The sequence below is a fragment of the Lupinus angustifolius genome, chromosome LG16 (genome assembly GCF_001865875.1).
Source record: "Lupinus angustifolius cultivar Tanjil chromosome LG16, LupAngTanjil_v1.0, whole genome shotgun sequence".
Taxonomy (NCBI): Eukaryota; Viridiplantae; Streptophyta; class Magnoliopsida; order Fabales; family Fabaceae; genus Lupinus; species Lupinus angustifolius.
The window spans coordinates 20,391,430-20,400,465 of record NC_032024.1 but is presented as its reverse complement, the minus strand read 5'-3'; the positions used below and the strand labels follow the sequence as shown (position 1 = coordinate 20,400,465).

The 9,036-nt window shown below is 26.0% G+C and overlaps 1 long non-coding RNA gene across 1 annotated transcript in view; it reads left to right on the top strand.

Annotated features, from left to right (window-relative positions):
* LOC109330297 overlaps positions 1-4,066 on the top strand; it is a 13,110-nt gene extending 9,044 nt beyond the window's left edge. Inside the window, exon 3 of the long non-coding RNA XR_002105654.1 lies at positions 4,054-4,066. This is a non-coding gene — a long non-coding RNA (uncharacterized LOC109330297). The remainder of the gene's footprint in view (positions 1-4,053) is intronic.

Genomic DNA, 9,036 nt, shown 5'->3' with positions numbered 1-9,036 from the left:
TGTGAATCAGGTTAAGTTATCATTCGATAATGATAAGTTGATTTTCCGCATTTGAGTTACTTAAAGTGATGTCCCGGAAAAAGAAGGTTTTAAAAAGGAAACAATTTTATACAACCTCTTTATTCAAAAAAAAATTTACCCATTTTTCCGCAATGTTTTCAGAAGTATTTTTCGGGGCGTTACATAAGTTACTTTCACAAGCAATTTTTGTTTTTGATAGGACCCCACAACTACATAAAATAGAAGAGAGATAAAAAAATGTGTTTCTCATTTGGCATTTTGGCCCATGATTTCATAAATGATAAAAATATATATTTAATAATTTAGATTAGTAGTAGCATAAAGTTGCATATCGTTCTGCTTTACTAGGTTTATCCCCTCCTAGCTATTGTATAATATATATATATATATATATAATTATTTATTGATTTTTAAATATAAATAATTTAACTAATAAAGTATTAGTTTAGTGGTGGAAGGTAGGGTATGCGTGGGATGAGTTAAGCATGTTCTTCACCCGTCCCTAAATATATATCGAGTCAATTTTTGAACTCAAATTCGTCCCTATTTAGGATGAGGATGAGTCCAAAAAAAGATGAGTCAATATATGGATGGGTCCGAGTTGGAAATGGACAAAATGACACACGTATATTTTTTTCTTAAATCTTTAAGTATACACAATCAAAATATCACAATATGTATATAAACTCAACTAAAATATGCATCTCACGCGCATCAGTATATAAACTACAAACCGTGAATTACATTCTTCAAACTAAAAACTATCACAACCACGTGACTCAAAATTATAAAGGCATTGGAAATTTCAATACAATTTAAATTGTCAAGTGTCAACAAGTGTTCTTGTAAATAATAAAAAACACATGAGAATTGAAATGACAACAATATGCCAATACTCAAAAGTTCACAAAAAAATGAATACAATAACCAGCTATTAACTAAAAAGTGATACGTAAATTGGAGTTCACACAAAGTACATAAAAACTATAAATTAATTGGTTTTTTATCAATCAAAATTCATAGTTGCATGCTCATCTTTAACTCCTTAGAACTCAGGAATCTTTAACCTTTTTCTACTTTGTGTTTCTCTGGCTAGACATGGAATGGTAAATTGGTTTGTAGTTTATCAAGAAGTTAAAAATCATTATTTTTGCAAAGATCTTAAATGATGGATTACTAAAGATAGACCATGTGTGTTCATTTGTGATATCAATTTGTATGATTGTAACTACAATTACACTTGGACTTATGTTTTATTTCGAAATTAAATACACTCTCAATTATTTGTTTGTGGTCGATGAGAATGATATGGTGACAATTGTTAATTTCATTGAAGAATCAAAAGATAAATGATATATTCAGAGTGTAAAAAACTCTTACAATATAGATTCAATTTAATTTCTACTAATAAAATGAACAATGCTATAAATATCATACTATATATATCAGTGAACCAATCCCCACGCCAATATGCTATTATAATTTTTTTAATTATTTTCTTACCCTTTTAATTCAATATTTTATTATTTTATTTTCTGGTATGTAAATGTCAATAATAATTTTAGAGAAAATTACACTGACACCCCTTGAGTTTTAGTGAAATTACATAAATCACCTCTCACTTTTATACACCTACACAAACCTCTCATAGTTTTTATATTTTCGTTATATTGACTACCCCTGCATAGGAATAAGTGTAATCTTTTAAACAAAAAATATGATAAATGCAATTAAGTTAAAAAAAACATAATATATTGTGTAGACAAGTCCAAATAATATATAAATCAATATATCTTTATTATTTTTAGTTACATAATGCATCAACGTTTCTAAAGAAATATTGTTTAAATCGCTCTTATAATATAGTGTAACAAACCAAAAATAATAAACAAATATTGACTCATATTATTTGGACTTGTCTCCACAATATATCATATTTTGTTTAACTTAGTTGCATTTATCACATTTTTTGTTTAAAAGATTACACTTATTTCTTATACAGGGGTGATCAGTGTAATGAAAATATAAAAATTATGGGAGATTTGTGTAAGTATAAAAAAGTGAGGGGTATTTTGTGTAATTTCACTAAAACTCATATGTTATCAATGTAATTTACTCATAATTTTATAAGGTCTAATAAAAAATTTAATATCTATATTATTATAGTTTTTTTTACATCATGATGATATTATGCACCACTTATGTGTATTACTATATTGAAGAATCAAAATAAAAATATGACTAATAAATGATATATTAAGAGTGTAAAAGACTCTTACAAGTTATAATGTTGATTGATAGACTAATTTAATTTCTACTAATAAAATGACCAATGTCATAAATATTATATTGCACACGGGAGTGAACCAGTCTCATACCGGTATAGTATTATAAAAATATTTAATTATTTTCTTACCATTTTTATTCATTATTTAATTAGTTTCTTTTCTAGTTCTAAAATGTCAACTATAAGTTTATAATGTCTAATAAAAAAATTTTAATGTCTACATTATTATAAAAAAATTCCTCGTAATATTATACACCACCCATGTGTATTAATTTCATCGAAGAATAAAAAACTATTAAAACATGAATAGTAAATGATATATTAAGAGTGTAAAAGATGTTTACAATGTTGAAATTTCTACTGATCATAAGTATCATTCTGTCCATGTCAGTGAACCATATTCATGGAAGAATCAAAAGCTACTAAAACATAAAAAGTAAATATATTGAGAGTTTAACATACTCCTATAATGTCGGTTTATAGAGTAATTTTTCTACCAATAAAATGACTAGTGCTATAAATATCTTAGTGTACATGTCACAAAACCAATCCCATACCGGTATGGTATTATAAATTTTTTAATTATTTTCTTACCCTAATACTATATGTCAATTATAATGTCATTTATAAATTTTCTTACTCTAGTGAATCAGTCTTCATACCGATACTATATGTCAATTATAATGAACATGTAATTAAACTTGTAAAAATCAGTCAAACCATATCATATCAATAAAAGATGTGAGTGAGTGAAAAAATCATATTTTTAAGATGAAGGTTAAGAGTTTGAACTTTGAATTTTTTTAATTAATTGTAACATAGTGAGTCATTGAATCATTTTAAAAATTGAGTTATATTTTGTAAATAATAAAAGTTATTATATTTATTATAAAATATACAATTTAACTAGTACCTGATTAGTAATAGTCTAAATGACTAAATACATTCATTCATATGAAGAAAGCATTTACGTTTAATTAAAAAACCCCATTTTTTTGAAACAATTAAATTATTACTCATCATTGAGTCTATATATATTTATATTCATTGTATAGGCTTATAATATAATCATTCCATACACAAATATTGAATAAGTGGTCAAAACTTGTACAATTTTTTCTACTTTGAAAAAATGGTGATGGTTATGTCAAGCAACCATATTTTATTTTTCTCTCTTCTTTTACTTGCCCCTCTTGTAGTTGTAACTCATGTGTGGGGATGGTTCACTTAAAGACATGTTTATATAAGGAAGGATTTAGAAAATGGTACACTTCTTAAATTCATAGTAAAGACAAAAACAATGATATTTATGGTCAGAAACTCAATTATAAAGATGAATTTAAGTTTCAATTTCAGCCTGACTTTTTTCTACTTTGTATTTATGTGGCTTGACATGGTATGGCAAATTACATTTTTTTTTGTTTCCCACAGGTATCCTCACACTAGAGGCAATCCTGTCCGACAAGCATTTTTTCCATCCACAAGACTCGAACCCGGGTTCTTGCTTAAGGGGAATCAAACATGTACCACTTGAACCAACATCCGTTGGTTATGGCAAATTACATTGATTTGTAGTTTATAAATTTGTTTAATTATTTTGTACCCTTTTTATTCAATATTTTATTTTACTTTTGTTCCAAAATGTCAACCATGATTTTATAAGTTCTAATAAGAACATTTTAAATCTATAGTATTATATAATTATTTTACATCCACATGAGATTATGCACCATAGTAAACGTAAGTATATGGTGGTTTTTATTTGAGTGCCAAATGAGATTGGTCATGAGAGGTTAAGAGTTGATTTATTTGATTAAAAAAATCAGCCTATCATATACTCCAATTGCTTTGGACATAAAGTATCTTCTTTTCATTAACATAACTATTTTCTGCCCTTTTTAAAGTAACAAATTGGAACAAATGGAATTGATTTAAATTATTATAATTAGAGATTAAAATTCTGTATTGGACCACAACATAATGAAATTCTATCACTTTATTTCCTTTCTCTGTTTTATATTAAGAATAATTAAAAAGAAACCCAATTAAATATGCAAAAGTATTGTTATTGCTATGAGAACCCATAGATATGGCACTAAAACGTGTCAAAAAGGGTCATGGGTGGCAAAATATTATTAATTTTCTTAAACTACTTGAAAGTTGAATGAACCTTTTTCTCATGGAATATTTTTTTTTTCTATTTATAATCTTCAAGCTTTTTGCAAAGTAGATGCCGCATGCATGATGAGTTCAGGCATTTACCAACATATATTAATTGACATGTTCTCAAATGGAATAAGATTGTTTTTTATAAAGGATATATTGATTATTATTTTAAAAAATGTTATAGACTATTGTTGTTTAAAGAATGTGAACTTTAGAAATTATTTTAGTTTACTATTTCTAATGAATGTCCTTAATTATTAAGGTTTGAATTATCACTTGTTTATTTTAGGTAAATTTTGATATTCAAATTTTGTTAATTAAAAAATACATAGGACTTTACCTCTTAAACCAAGTATCAAAATGAACACTAATTGATTTGAGTAGCAATTAATTTGCTTCCTTTGATTAAAGTCTCATATTTGAAAATCATGAATGAAATTGAAAGGTTATTGTCAACTATTAGAAATGAGTTTATTGTCAAATAATAATTGAAAGATTACTATAGATGACTTCATGAATAATAGTATTTGTAATTAATGATGATTTTTATTCATTCTATTTACTAACTACTTTTGACCATCAATTCTCAGTAATCACAAACCACTAATTTTCCTGTAGCTTTACTTAAAATATGAATTTCAATCATAATTTGCACATAAAAATGATTAGGTATAAGAGATTCATATCCAATTCTAACATTTTATTCCAAACCTAATTTCACACAATCCCACAATTAATAGTGTATATGGGGCATAACAAAAAAAAAGTGTATATGGGGCACATTATCCTAATTGCTACATATTAATATCATTGTTCTCATCAGTATCTCATTCTTATTATTATCATCACCAAATCATCACGTATCATCGTTGTTATTTTTGTCACTTTCTAGAAGTCACAATTTCACTACAACAATCTTATTATCGTCATCATTGTCTACTAGCTCCACCACTATTACCAACATAACCATGATAACTTTCATTATTTTTATTATTGTTAACCAATATTATCATTGTTGCCACCAATAAATATTTTTATTTTTTATATTCTAAATCAAGTTCTAATATCCATTTGAAATTAAAATCGTAATTCTATAAAAAAAAATTGATTTTTTTATAATATATTAAATTGAACCATCCTAAATACTTAACTTCCAACATAAAAATTGCAACCCCACAATTAAAATTGTGTGTCAAGGTTTCCACTACTATAATTATCACCAACATCACTATTATCATTACTTTTATCTAATTATCATTATTACCTTATCATTGTCGTTATTGTTGTTGTCATAATCGTCATCGTTCCCGCCACTTCACATTAGTCACCATGTCCCCACACCATTGAAGCTACCATCGCCATTACGACTATTGTCACCACCATCATTATCACCATGCATTATATCCATACACTAACTTTTATCATTATCATCAACACCTTCTTCACCAATATTATCATCACCATCACTATTGTTTTAGATATTTTTTAAAAATTTCTCTCTTCTATTTTTATGAATTGAAATATTAATAATCTCATAACTCTTAGTCTTGCTAATTCATTTTCACTAATTTTTCTTAGTCTTGCTAATTCATTTTCACTATTTTTTCTTTTTTGGTGCCAATTATAGATATTCTTGGTAAATTTGGGCAACACTTACTAACCCAATTAATTTTAAAGAACTTAAATTCAAAACCTCTAGTTAAGCTAAAATAATCTCAAGTCAATTAATATACATACTTCAAGGTCATCCTTATTCACATACTTGACATAGTCAACAATTAGAAGATATTCGATATTAGACTCTTCATTATGGTAAAATAATTAAAACATCTATTACTTGTTTGTAGTGATGCATAAATGCATGGGAATTATTTGACTAAATGGTTGAGAGGCCACAATCACAATTTGATTGATTTTTCTTAAATTATTACGAAGCTTAATGAGAATCATTCTTTTAAGACCATCCTATGGATCTAGCACAATTTTTTCTATTATAAAATACTAGAGGCACACGAAAGATAAGAAAAGCTATTTTTGATTAACTAGCTTTTAAGAATTTTTTTACATCTATTAAGAAAAGCTAAGTAGCTAAGGGTAGAGTGGGATCCATATCATATTATTCTTAACTATGTGAAATTGGAGTCTAATAATGTAAGCATGTTCCTAATTATTAGGACCCCAATACCACACCATTAAGTGTGTTATAATCATAATTATTGTAAGCAATTGTAACATTTTTTTAGCTTTTACCAAGAAATAAAATGTCCTTTTCCCCCTCTTAAGAGTTATGCTTTGTTTTTTTATAAATGGCACATCAAAGCAATAATTAACAAAAGAAGCAATAACATTGTTGTATAATTGTATCCACCTGATCTATAGATTCCATTTAAGATTTGGGATCAGATCCTCCATTAGTTAAAAAAATAGAGATTGAATATTTTGTGACGATCATTAAGAATATGATTAATTTTGTCCTACTATTCTAAATGATTCTATCCTAATTAAATGATTAATTATTCCAATAAAAGCTTAATGTCTTACACGGAATCTTCATAATTCTGAATGCCCATAAATTTTGGTTGGTTTAATCAAAAGAGTTTAAAATTTGTGATCGATAGTATAAAGTTTTTTACATTGTCAGCACATCATCCACCATTCATTTGTATTTTTTTTTCCAGTCAATGATTGTTAATAAATCAATAGTGAATGATTTATTGACAGTGTAAAAAAGATTGTCTCTATGAATACACATGTAATTAAAAGTAGTTTGTACATAACCTATATGAAAAGTAGAGTAAATAAATATACAGGTGAACAACTTCGGAACATAATGTATACAAGAAAATTATATGACCATACTGCTAAAAAAGACAATAATGAATTAAAGGAGATAAGGAAACTAATATTTTATAGCATATTTATTCAATTATTTCATTCACTATATTTTATATGCTGATTAATAATGGTAACATTTCAATATATCAATTATAAGTGTAGTTACAGAGATCATACTTTTGGGTATCACAATTGAACACACATATCTTTGTAAAAATAATAATCTCTAATTTCATCATTAACTACAAATCATTATAATTTACCATCTCATGTCAAGCCACGAAAATACAAAATAGCAAAAAAGTTAGGCCTAAATTAAAACTTCAATTCATCTTTGTAATTGAGTTTCTCACTACAAGATCATTGTCTTTGTCTTTACAATAAAGTGTAAGAAGTATATCATTTCCCAAATCATTCCTTATATAAACATGTTTATAAGTGAATTGTGTAAGTTTTGGTCACTTACTCAATATATGTGTGGAATGATTATATTATAAACCTATACGGTACATATAAATATATGGAATTAATGATGAGTAATAATAATTTAATTGTTTCAAAATGGTTTTTTTTAATTAAATATAAATGTTTTCTTCATATATTATTAATGAAATACTAGTTGAATTGTATATTTTATTATTTATAAAATATAACTCAATTATTAAAATGGTGACCATATTACAAATAATAACAAAATTCAAGGTTTGAACTAGTAATGTATCATTTGAAAAATATGAATTTTTTTCATACACTCACATCTTTTACATATATGATATGGTTTGACCGATTTTTACAAGATTAATTACATTTCAATTATAATTAGAATACATTACCAATATGGGGATTGGTTCCATAGCATGTACCATATGACATTTAAGACACTAGCCATTTTATTTGTTGAAATTAAATTAGTCTACGAATCAATATTATAAGAGTCTTTTACACTCTTAATATATCGTTTACTATGCATGTTTTAATAGGTTTTGAATCTTCTATGAAATTAATACATAATATCACGAGGATGTAAATATTTTTATAATAATATAGACATTAAATTTTTTTATTATACCTTGTAAACTCATGGTTGATATTTTGGAACTAGAAAATAAAATTATTAAATATTAAATAAAAAAGGTAAGAAAATAAATATTTTTTGTACATCATATCAATATGATTTAACAATTGTCACCATATCAATAATATGACCATAAGTAAGTCCTGAACATAATTTCAAAGCAAAAAATAAGTCCAAGACATAATCTGGACAAAAAAAATATATGACCATACCACGTAAAAGACAACAATGAATTAATGGAGATAGGAAAACTACCATTTTATAGAATATTTATTCAATTATTTCATTCCACATATTTTATATGCTGATTAATTCAACGTATCAAGTTAAACTATAATTGAAATTACAATCGTACAAGTTATGATCACAATTGAACACACATGGATGGTCTTGCCTCATACTCCAATGAAGATCCAAGCAAAAATCATGATCTCTATATTCTTCATAAACTACAAACCAATGTAACTTATTATGCCATGTTAAGCCACAAAAATATAAAGTAGGACGAAATCCAGATTGAAATTGAAACTTAAATTCATCTTTGTAATTGAGTGTATAAACACCAAGATCATTGTTTTTATCTTTACAATGAAGTTTAAGTGGTATACCATCTCCCAAATCATTCCTTATGTAAACATGTCGATAAGTGAAT